Source organism: Microcaecilia unicolor, unplaced genomic scaffold, assembly GCF_901765095.1.
Source record: "Microcaecilia unicolor unplaced genomic scaffold, aMicUni1.1, whole genome shotgun sequence".
Classification (NCBI taxonomy): domain Eukaryota; kingdom Metazoa; phylum Chordata; class Amphibia; order Gymnophiona; family Siphonopidae; genus Microcaecilia; species Microcaecilia unicolor.
In genome coordinates this window covers 93,986-107,047 of record NW_021963267.1, presented here as the reverse complement: position 1 = coordinate 107,047, position 13,062 = coordinate 93,986, and positions in this window count along the sequence as shown.

Sequence of the window (13,062 nt, the reverse complement as noted above, 5' to 3'; positions counted from 1 at the left end):
CCGCCGACACTTCCCGCCACTTTCGACCCCCCCCCACCAACCCTCCCCTGCCACTTTCAACCCCACCCCGCTGCCGCAAGGTACCTTTTCTGGCGGGGGTTCACAACCCCCGCCAGCCTGTCTTCTTCAGTGCCGGCCTCCGGTGCGTTCGCTGATCTGTGCTGTGAGTCCTGACGTCCTGCACGTTCCTTTAAGTGCACTTAAAGGAATGTGCAGGACGTCAGGAGACACAGCACAGATCAGCGAACACGACAGAAACCGGTGCTGAAGAAGACTAAGCTGGCAGGGGTAGGAGACCCTCGCCAGCAAAGGTACCTTGCGGGGGGGGGGGGGGGGGGGTCAAAAATGGAGGGAGCCAGGACTAAATCTGTGGGGGCCCCTGTTAGATAATATGCTGACATCTTGTCAATGTGCAGCAGTGGCCAAAAGTACAAAGACTAGGGGACACTCCAGAAAGTTGCAAGGAAATACTTTTAAAACAAATAGAAGGAAATATTTTTTCACTCAATGAACAGTTAAGCTCTGGAACTCTTTGCCGGAGGATGTAGTAACAGTGGTTAGCGTATCTGGGTTGAAAAAAAGGTTTGGATAAGTTCCTGGAGGAAAAGTCTATAGTCTGCTATTGAGACAGACATGGGGAAGCAATTGCTTGCCCTGGGATTTGTAGTATGGAGTGTTGCCATGATTTGGGTTTCTGCCAGGTACTTTGACATGACTTGGCCACTGTTGGAAACAGGATATTGGGCTAGATGGCCCATTGGTCTGACACAGTATCGCTACACTTATGTTCTACGTAAATACTGTAGTAATACTTTTGGTTATAAACTGTTGTCCCAAGACTGCATCATATTTAACTACCTATATGCGGTTGGCATGATCGTAAATTGCCAACTAGTATTTAAGCATGAATGAGTATAACAAAGTAACATAGTAAATGACGGCAGATAAAGACCTGTATGGTCCATCCAGTCTGCCCAACAAGATAAACACATTTTACATGGTATGTGAAACTTTATACCCGAGTTTGATTTGTCCTTGCCAATCTCAGGGCACAGATCGTAGAAGTCTGCCCAGCACTGTTCCTGTACTAACAGTTGTGAAGCTAACTTCGAAGCCCCTTAAAATTTACACTCCAGCCCATCCATATCTATTCAGTCACGATCAGGGCGTAGACCGTAGAAGTCTGCCATCACCGGTTATGCTTCCCAATTACCGGCGTCGCCACCTAATCTCCACTAAGATTCCGTGGATCCATTCATACAAAACAGGATTCCTTTGTGTTTATCCCACACGTTTGAATTCCATTACCGTTTTCTCCTCCACCACCTCCCGCAGGAGGGCATTCCATGTATCTACCACCCTTTCCGTGAAAACATACTTCCTGACATTACTCCTGAGTCTGCCCCCCTTCAACCTCAACCCATGTCCTCTAGTTCTACCACCTTCCCGTCTCCAGAAAAGGTTCGTTTGAGGATTAACTCCTTTCAAATATTTGAACATCTGTATCATGTTGCCCGTCTCTCCTTTCCTCCAGGATATACATGTTCAGGTCCTCAAGTACATAACAGCTGTTGCAGAATAGTTAGAAACACTTGGATGGATGCAGTCTAAGTTGTTATACCTATCATGGCTCACACCAGTATGTCTAGTAACATAGTAAATGACGGCAGATAAAGACCTGTATGGTCCATCCAGTCTGCCCAACAAGATAAACTCATTTTACATGGTATGTGATACTTTATACCCGAGTTTGATTTGTCCTTGCCATTCTCAGGGCACAACCCTAGAAGTCTGCTGGGCAGACTTCGAGGCATATTTTCAAAGCACTTTGGGAGGCTAAGTTCCATAGGTTTCTATGGAACTTTGGGAGGCTAAGTGCTTTGAAAATGAGCCTCTTCTTGTACTAAGTTCTGAAGCTAACATTGAAGCCCCTTTTGTGATGTTGCTGGAACTAGCAGAGTATTAAGAAGTAGGGAGAATGCACCTTTTCCATTTCTCAGATCCCCTCAATCACAGCAAAAAGGAAACGCGACAGATTTAAAATAAAAACAAAAAGTAAAAAAAAAATCACACTCCTTACTAACTGTCCTCTTTTTCCCCTCCCCTCCCCTCCCCCCCCACCCATACATAGTAGTGTGGGCATGAAACCAAGCAGTGCCCCATTGTATTTATTGCATCCTGGCTATTACATCAAAACACACACACATTTAAACAAGAGATTTGCATCAAGTGTATTGTCTCCCCTATCAAGAGCTGCTTTAGCAACTGATGATTCAGTTCATTCATTCTGCAGTTGTCATGGGTATTGGGGCAGCCAGCAGCAGCAGCAGCAAGGGTGAGGCTCCTATCAAGCCAGCCCGTTAAGGAGAAGATAAAACAAACATCATGGCACAGGAGAATGACAACAAGACAAAGAATTCCCTCAGCAATGGGAGCTAACAAAAGTGAAAAGAAAAGGGGGGGGGGGGGAGGGTTACTATGGACTGATTTCTAGCTGGTTGGCACTGAAGTCTTCCACTCCATCACAACCCAAGCCCTGCAATTAACACTTACATTTCTGTTGCCACTTTCACAGGGAGGTGGGGGGGGGGGGAGAGAGAGAGATCCCAATATGGTGTTTTCAAACATGCAGGCTGCTGTTTATCATAGCAGCTAATAGTCCCTTTATGTAATGCAATGTTTTACGTGCATACTTCATTACACAAATGTAATAAAATAAGAAAACATTTGATTTTTGTTTTTACTTATAGCTGATAAAGGGTTTTAACACTGTAACAAAGTAGATGATAGCCCAAAAGCACCAGATGGCCTATCCAGTCTTCCCAGTCCTGTCCAAAATGCCAAGGCTACATTCCAGCTGCCACCCATAGAGTGACTGATTGTAAGATCTTTGTCGTCTTCCTCATTTGTAGTCTCCCATCTTAACCAACAGGTGAGCAAACAGGAGTAAAGATGATACTTGAAGAGTTGCCACCTAGTTCACACACAGTGCTCCATCCAGTCCCATGTCTACCAACACTGCTTTGTAATACTTTATTACAAATAATACAGTTGTATTAATGTATTGTTTAGGATCAAAAGTTTTTCTGCTTCCCGGGTTACTTGATGAATCAGATCTAGCGTCTGCATTGGGTTGTGGTGCAATAATCCATTATCTTTTTTCTGTTGTTTGATATCCCCTTATTCTTGCTGTGATAATACCTGGCCATGAGCCAGGCACCCTGGTTCCCTCTGAACACATAATTGTGCTCCACCTCCAGCTTGCTGGAATCACAGAAAAGTAATGACTGACACGTCCTATCCCAGGGAGATTTGAAGTCTGCCTCCACAGCATCTAAACTGAAGCTCTAGACAGCCTGGGAATCCAATCCAGGTCCTCTACCATTGAGCCTGTTGTTGCACTATATTGTTGATATGAGTACTTTGACTTTTTACACTCGGGAACTCCCTGAAGAAGCCTCTGCTTTGGTGAAACCGGTACTGTGTTGGAGAACTTATAATTCTCAAGGTGGAATGCCTATGGCTCCTACAGAAACCATTATATTTGAATAAGAGAAGTTAAAAAATTTTTGGGACATTAAGATCTGTTGCAGTGTAATGACACTAATAGAAGGTTTTCCATGTGCAGTGATGAAGTCATGGTCTGCCAATAGTTTATAGGTGGGAGCAGGGTTTTCTTGAGCACATGGTTCTTTCCTTCTTTATATATATTTTTGATTTTTAAATTTTGAGGTTTATATTTTGAGGTTTTCATGTTTTGCATTATAGTTTTTTTTGCAGGAATTTGATATGTCAATAAAGACTGTGCATTGAAATATTTGACTAGTCTTTTGGTTGACTATATAATTTGACTAGTCTGGCGGTTAGCTTAGCAGAGTTTAAAAAGGGGTTAGACGGTTTCCTAAAGGACAAGTCCATAAACCACTACTAAATGGACTTGGGAAAAATCCACAATCCCAGGAATAACATGTATAGAATGTTTGTACGTTTGGGAAGCTCGCCAGGTGCCCTTGGCCTGGATTGGCCACTGTCGTGGACAGGATAGTGGGCTCGATGGACTTTTGGTCTTTTCCCAGTGTGGCATTACTTATGTACTTATTTAATATCAATGGACCTAATCCCATAGCAAACAAAGATGAAATCATTGAGAAGTGGAATCATCAACGTATGACTCAAGGTGCGCTGTGCTAAAATATCCAAATAATACCTTAGAGAACAGAATGAACACAAAGCATGAAAAGTAGTCCTCACAGGAACAGAGATCAGGGCTTCACATTTTTAGCTTGTAATCAATAATAACACCTAAGTGTTTGAAGGAGTCAACCAAGACTGGAGAGTCACAGATAAGAGATGTCATTGGGACCCAGATCCACAAAGTTCCCAGTAAAGAATTGCTCTGTATTTCCTCCTCGGTAAAAATTAGCGATCCATAACTAGAGAGTGATTCCAGAAGTGAATCGATGCAAATGTGCTCACAAAATCAGCAAGCAGCTCGATAGAGAGTAGCCAGTCAATCAGCTAAGCATGCACAGAACAGCCAATCGCTAAGTGTGGCTACTCTGTACATGCTCAGAGTGGCGCTTTTATACAGCTTTGAAACACGCAAACGTAAATAGGACTTGATAAACCACCTTTCTGTGGTATTTTACAACTACATTCAAAGCGGTTCACATATTGTGAAAATGATGAGGCTATTGTGAAGATGAAGCTCCCACCTTAGGATCCCAGGTCCCTCTTTCAATCAGGGTTAGCTGGTTCTCAGTATGCAGATTTTATGCAAATTATTGTACTACCCCTTTCTGCTCAGGGTGACCTGTTTCTCAAAAGGCAAACATAGTCAGGTCTTATCAACAGGATTTTTCTCATACCAATCTTTATTCCCGCCTCTGGGGCACACTTTTAGCACAGTTCAACCCCAACAGATTTCTTCACCCTGAGCCCTCTCACACAGGCATTTGGACTCAGTACTAACTCAGTCCTGGACACACAGTCCCTCCTTGTAGCACACAGCTCTAGACACACAGTCTTTTCATCTTGGACACACAGTCCCTCTTACTCAATCCCTTTAGTGACTCACCCAGCCCTTCTCCCTGGACATTTTAGGGGAACAGCGCCCTCTAGGGGCCTAACCAGGGTAGGACAGCCTCTTCCTTCTCACATACCCCCACCCTTAAGTTAATTGCTGCTCAACCTCAGCAACTCTGTAAGCCTTTTCCACTGAGGAGCAGCAATTCCTCCGAGGGCATACACTTTTCCAGGCTCATCCCTGTTCTATCCCTGGGCCTCACCAACCCCCCCATCTAGGCTCCTCATCCCCCTCTTAGCACATCACATGGCCCGGGCCCGGGCCCTTCCCCTTCACTAGGCCTTGAGGGGCTCTCACTGCAGCGGGTGCTACCTGACCCTCTTCTCCTGCAGCCCCCTCCTACCTCCTGGGCGCCCGGCAATACCATGATCCCTCTGAGGGAGGGGTCACCTAGCTCCCTTATCTTTCTCTTAGCACCTCACATGGCTCGGGCCCTACCCTTTCTCTGGGCGCCCACCTATACCATGATCCCTCTGAGAAAGGGGTCACCTGGCGACTGTTTTGGGCTTTTTTACAGCTGGTTCTATCTGACCCTTATCCCCTGCAAGTCCCCAAAACCTGGTTCTTAATATCCAGCTTTAATAGATCCTCTCCAGCGGTAATTGACTCAGGTGAGTGCTCTTGCCTTCTCCTCTCCGGCTTGAACTTTTCTCCGGCCTCCATCCTTCCTGGCCGTCCGATGGGGTGCAGCCTGCAATCACACAAAACAAGATCCAAGTGTGGCCTGTTTACTCTCCTGGCCCCCTCACTTGTGCTGCACCTCTCTGTGTGTCGTCCCCTCCCCCTAGGAAGGGGCTTGTGGCCTCCTCCATCCTCTACAGCTACTCCCAAGCCTCCAGTTCTCACTTACATATCCACTCCCACCTTTCCCCTAGGTACCCTTTTTGCTAGTGTTGGCCCCCTCAACGGGCTCCTGGAACCACGGCCTCTGGAACCTCCAAGGGCACCTCCATCTCACACCAACCCCTCATCTGGTCTGATCTGTAACCCACCTGCTCCCACATTGATGTTCAGTGCAGATCCCACCACTGCCATCACTTGTGAAAATGATGAGGCTATTGTAACGATGAAGCTCCCACCTTAGGATCCCAGGTCCCTCTTTCACTCAGGGTGAGCTGGTTCTCAGTATGCAGATTTTATGCAAATTATTGTACTACCCCTTTCTGCTCAGGGTGACCTGCTTCTCAAAAGGCAAACATAGTTAGGTCTTATCAACAGGATTTTTCTCATACCAATCTTTATTCCCGCCTCTGGGGCACACTTCTTTTAGCTTAAAACACTTCTTCTTGCACAGTTCAACCCCAACAGATTTCTTCACCCTGAGCCCTCTCACACAGGCATTTGGGCTCAGTACTAACTCAGTCCTGGACACACAGTCCCTCCTTGTAGCACACAGCTCTAGACACACAGTCTTTTCATCTTGGACACACAGTCCCTCTTACTGAATCCCTTTAGTGACTCACCCAGTCCTTCTCCCTGGACATTTTAGGGGAACAGCGCCCTCTAGGGGCCTAACCAGGGTAGGACAGCCTCTTCCTTCTCACAATATATACAGGTACTTATTTTGTACCTGGGGCAATGGAGGGTTAAGTGACTTGCCCACAGTCACAAGGAGCTGCAGTGGGATTCGAACCCAGTTCCCAAGGATCAAAGTCCGCTGCACTAACCACTAGGCTACTCCTCCACTCAGAAGCTGCATGTATGAAAGCCGGCGTAGGTTTTTTTTTCTCGCAAAACTGCTGTAGGGTATGTTCGGGGGTGTGCTTCCAGGGCTGGAGCAGCAGCTGACGGATCAGGCGACCCTCAGGGGGAGGAATGCTGGCTTCGGCCTAACCCCTGGTAAGCCTTTTCTCAGCTGAGAGGTGCCCAGCTCTACCACCGGCTGCCTTTCAGGTGCTGTGGAGGACTTGCAGCTCATCTGCATATCCTTACAGCCTTCTCCGGGGTGACACCCAGGTCCACTCCAATCCACTCAGGGCCTCCGCTCTAGGTGCCCAGCGCTCCCACCAGGTGCTGTGGAGGACTTGCAGCCCTTCTGCATTTCCTCACAGCTGTATCCGGGGTGACTCCAGTTCCACCCCGATCTTCCCAGGGCCCTCGCTCCAAGTGCACAGAGTTTCCAGGTGCTTTTTGGCTAGGATCAGGTGACCCTCAGGGGGAGGAATGCTGGCTTCGGCCTAATCCCTGGTAAGCCTTTCCTCAGCTGAGAGGTGCCCAGCTCTACCACTGGCTGCCTTTCAGGTGCTGAGGAGGACTTGCAGCTCATCTGCATATCCATACAGCCTTCTCCGGGGTGACACCCAGGTCCACTCCGATCCACTCAGGGCCTCCGCTCTAGGTGCCGCGCAGGCCATTTTTCTCTTTGCATCTAATCTTCTTCCCAGTTGCTAAAGTACCTCAGTCATTTATGGGCCCCTATTCACATTCTCTTCCTTGCCCTGTCCCTTCCTAATCTTTTCCCTCACCCCCTACCTCTCTCTGCTACAGAAACTCACTGCCCATCCATTGACTTCATCACCTCACCTTCTCTCCTACCCTCTTCCTCCCTCTTGGCTTTTAATCTCTGCCTCTTTCTTCCGTCCATTTTGCCTTCCCCATTCCACATAAATACCTCTCGCCTTCAACGCATTCGTGGCCACACCTCTCCTACTCTTCTCCGCTCTCTTTTACTCCTTCTCTTACTCTCAGCCGGTGACATCAATCCCAATCCTGGCCCCCCTCACCAACTATTATCCCATCTCTACAGATCTCACCGCGACCTCTCTAACCTCATCTCTATTTCTCTACTCCCCTCCTCTTCTCTGCCCTTCTCTTGCGCCCTATGGAATGCCCGCTCTATCTGTAACAAACTCCCCTATATCCAGGACCTCTTTATCTCGCGTCACCTCCATCTGCTCGCCATAACAGAAACCTGGCTCTGCCCTGATGACTCTGCTTCAGTCGCAGCCCTGTGCCATGGCGGTTATCTATTTTCACATACTCCTTGCCCTGCTGGCCGTGGGGGCGGTGTTGGACTACTTCTCTCTCCCTCCTCCAGATTTCAACCCCTTCTTCCACCTCAATCTCACTGTTTTTCCTCCTTTGAAGTCCACTTTATCCGCCTTTTCTCTCCTCTGCCTCTTCGAATAGCGGTCATTTATCGTCCCCCTGATAAGTCCCTTTCATCCTTTCTCAGTGACTTTGACGCCTGGCTTGCCTTCTTCCATGATCCTTCCTCCCCCTCTCTCATCCTTGGTGACTTTAATATTCCTGCTAATGATCCTTCCAACTCTTATATTTCCAAGTTACTCGCTTTAATGTCCTCCTTTAATCTCCAACTATGCTCCACCTCCCCCACTCATCAAAATGGTCACTGTCTTGATCTCATCTTCTCCTCCAACTGTTCACCCTCTAGTTTCCTTGCCTCTGATCTTCATCTTATAACTTTCACACTTAAATCTCCTCCCTCCCAGTCCCATCCTATCTTATCTAATTTATCTAGGAATCTTCACGATATTGACCCTTCATCTCTATCCTCCCATGTTTCAAACCTCCTCTACTGTGGCACCATCCACGTCTGTCAACGAGGCTGTTTCTTCTTACAACAATACTCTATCCTCTGCCTTAGACACTCTTGCACCTTTGATGACCCGCCCTGTAAGGCGTACAAAACCCCAACCTTGGCTGACTTCTAATATCCGCTACCTAAGTTCCTGTACCCGCTCCGCCGAACGCCTCTGGCGGAAATCTCGGGCCCTTGCTGATTTCTTACACTTTAAGTTCATGCTGACCTCCTTCCAATCTGCTCTTTTACATGCCAAACAGGATTATTATATCCAACTGACCAACTCTCTTGGCTCTAATCCTCGACTTCTCTTCACCACATTGAACTCTCTCCTCAAGGTGCCCCCTCCCCCAACTCCCCCTTCATTATCTCCTCAGACCCTTGCTGAATTCTTTCACAACAAGGTTCAAAAGATAAACCTTGCTTTCTCTACCTCACCACCTCTCCCTCCACTAGTCCGTTCCCCTCTCTCCTTCCCCTCATTCCCTTTCCTCCTTTCCTGAAGTTACTATTGAGGAAACTACACTTCTCCTTTCTTCCTCAAAATGTACCACCTGTTCCTCTGATCCCATTCCCACCCACCTTCTTAATGCCATCTCTCCTGCTCTTATTCCTTTTATGTCACATTCTCAACCTCTCACTTTCCACTGCGACTGTCCCTGCTGCCTTTAAACATGCTATGGTCACACCTTGCTATGGTCACACCTCTCCTCAAGAAGCCTTCACTCGACCCTACTTGTCCCTCTAATTACCGACCCATCTCCCTCCTTCCTTTTCTCTCCAAATTACTTGAGCGTGCTGTTCACCGCCACTGCCTTGATTTTCTCTCCTCACATGCTATTCTTGACCCACTACAATCTGGTTTTCGCCCTCTCCACTCAACTGAAACTGCGCTTACTAAAGTCTCCAATGACCTATTACTGGCTAAATCCAGAGGTCAATATTCCATCCTCATTCTTCTTGATCTTTCCGCTGCTTTTGACACTGTCGATCACACCATACTTCTCGATACCCTGTCCTCACTTGGATTCCAGGGCTCTGTCCTTTCCTGGTTCTCTTCCTACCTCTCCCTCCGCACCTTTAGTGTTCACTCTGGTGGATCCTCTTCTACTTCTATCCCTCTGCCTGTCGGCGTACTCAGGGTTCTGTTCTTGGTCCCCTCCTCTTTTCTATCTACACTTCTTCCCTTGGTTCATTAATCTCATCCCATGGCTTTTCCTACCATCTCTATGCTGATGACTCCCAAATATACCTTTCTACCCCTGATATCTCACCTTGCATCCAAACCAAAGTTTCAGCGTGCTTGTCTGACGTTGCTGTCTGGATGTCTCAACGCCACCTGAAATTAAATATGACCAAAACCGAGCTTCTCATTTTCCCCCCCAAACCCACCTCCCCGCTCCCCCCGTTTTCTATTTCTGTTGATGGCTCTCTCATTCTCCCTGTCTCCTCAGCTCGAAACCTTGGGGTCATCTTTGACTCTTCTCTCTCCTTCTCTGCTCATATCCAGCAGATTGCCAAGACCTGTCGTTTCTTTCTTTACAACATCCGTAAAATCCGCCCCTTTCTTTCCGAGCACTCTACCAAAACCCTCATCCACACCCTTGTCATCTCTCGTTTAGACTACTGCAATCTGCTTCTTGCTGGCCTCCCACTTAGTCACCTCTCCCCCCTCCAGTCGGTTCAAAACTCTGCTGCTGCGTCTCATCTTCCGCCAGGGTCGCTTTACTCATACTACCCCTCTCCTCAAGACCCTTCACTGGCTCCCTATCCGTTTTCACATCCTGTTCAAACTTCTTCTACTAACCTATAAATGTACTCACTCTGCTGCTCCCCAGTATCTCTCTACACTCGTCCTTCCCTACACCCCTTCCCGTGCACTCCGCTCCATAGATAAATCCTTCTTATCTGTTCCCTTCTCCACTACTGCCAACTCCAGACTTCCCGCCTTCTGTCTCGCTGCACCCTACGCCTGGAATAAACTTCCTGAGCCCCTACGTCTTGCCCCATCCTTGGCCACCTTTAAATCTAGACTGAAAGCCCACCTCTTTAACATTGCTTTTGACTCGTAACCACTTGTAACAACTCGCCTCCACCTACCCTCCTCTCTTCCTTCCCGTTCACATTAATTGATTTGATTTGCTTACATTATTTATTTATTTTTGTCTATTAGATTGTAAGCTCTTTGAGCAGGGACTGTCTTTCTTCTATGTTTGTGCAGCGCTGCGTACGCCTTGTAGCGTTATAGAAATGCTAAATAGTAGTAGACGGGCAGACTGTCGTGGTGGGGCTCTGGCGTAGGTTTTTTTTTTTCTTTCAAAACTGTTGTAGGGTATGCTCGGGGGTGTGCTTCTAGGGCTGGAGCAGCGGCTGATGGGCAGACTGTTGTGTTGGGGCTCTGGCGTCTTCCCTGCCTCTCTCAAAATGATCTCCTAAATGCACTATTTTTGCCAGAAAGAATCAGGAGAAGGAAGGAGTGAAGTACAAACTTTAAAAAAGGGTAAAGCTCACTTGCGACAATGAAGAAGTGTGAGGACCAACAGCTCCAGACCGCCTGTTAAATTTTCCATGGTAAAGGTAGGGGCTGCTTCTGTGCATCACTCGGAAAATGGCTGTGCATCATTTTGCATGCACATTTTAGTATTTAGCTCATTATAATAGCTTTGCATACAATTTTCATTAACTGCTACTGTGACAGGAAAAGAGCTTGCAGAGAACCCTTTTGTGCATGTCTTGCTGAACTCGTGCTTGCTAAATTGCCTAAAATCAGTGTAAAAACTACTTTGCTGGCACATTAGGTTCTGTGCATCTGGGAACTGGGTAAGCAGACTACGTGCTATTATCCACCATCAACCCTTTTATTTTGTAAGACAGAGCAGAAACTATCCAGCCTTATCACCCTTTGGTGTCTGGATACTACCTCCCCACACCTTCCACTCAACAAAACCACCTGACTGTGACAGAGAATGGCAGGGAAGCTGTCATTTCAAGAGAGGGGGGAGCGGCGGCGGCGACCTCAGGCGGGGGGGGGGGGGGCAAATGCCGTCTATAAAGGACATCCATAGGCACATTGTTTTTTTTTTTTTTTTTTACATCCTTGGCATGTGCAGAACAGCCAGCATAACGCGTGGCTGCTCTGCACATGCTCTACCGGCCGATTCTCCGACCGTTTTACGAGGGATTAGAGAATGCAATGAGCTGCAACGAGCAGCTCATTTGCATTCCCTTTTTTTGATGCATGGCCGTTCCCTATCAATTTGCTATGGAATTCGGTAGGGAACGGCTCTAACGCCAACTTTAGTGCATCTGGCTCTTAAACTCCACCACCCTATGATCATACCGGGTAAAGGAAACAAATTCAAGACAACCTTCCCCTTCCCATCTTCAGAGGAGAACTACCCCTGCACCTCAGAAGCTGGAGAACAAACTCCCTCATCGTCAGAGGAGAAGTAGCCTTGGTTTCTCTGGCGCTGGAGAAGAATCCCCTCCCCAAACTTCAGAGGAGACCTTCACCTACCCTCTGTGTCTCAGCATCTCAGGTCCCTTTCCTGCATGTTCAGAGGGGAACTACCCCTTCCATTACAGGAGGACAACAAACTCGCTACATTCTATACCTCAGGAGCAAAACAGTGCTCCTCCCCCATCTTTAGTGGGGAGCTACCCCTTGCGCTCCAGGAGCTAGAGAAAAATCCCTTCTCCCATCCTAAGGGGGGGCTACCCTCTGAACTTCAGGAGTTGGAGACTAGGGAAAGACATGGGGACGGGGAACCGCGGGGATGGGGATGAGGACAGAGCTTGTGGGGACGGGGACAGATAAGTAATGCCACACTGGGAAAAGACCAAGGGTCCATCGAGCCCAGCATCCTGTCCACGACAGCGGCCAATCCAGGCCAAGGGCACCTGGCGAGCTTCCCAAATGTACAAATATTCTATACATGTTATTCCTGGAATTGTGGATTTTTCCCAAGTCCATTTAGTAGTGGTTTATGGACTTGTCCTTTAGGAAACTGCCTAACCTCTTTTTAAACTCTGCCACGGGGATGGGGACAGAGGACAAACGTTGTCCCCGTGTCATTTTCTACTTTGAAGCCTGTTAATGAACTGGTCTGTTATTTATGTTTAAGTGATGCCTACAAAGATATTTTGATTTTTGGAAAAACAAGCAAACATACTGGCCACAACTAGCAAAATTGCATGGGAGATCCTGTACATCCTGCTACCAGCACATCTTCAAAGAAGACAACTTCTATTCCGGAAGGACTGTGGAAGACAGGAGAGCTAGATTGAATCCTGAGATTGTTGATGATTTCTTATTTATCCACAGATTAAAAAAAACATAACAGTGCTTTATAGGGCACATTTTTCCCCTCTAGGGCATATAGAAGGGGTTGTATTTTATACCCCTGGACATTTTAACAGTATGAATTAGGAT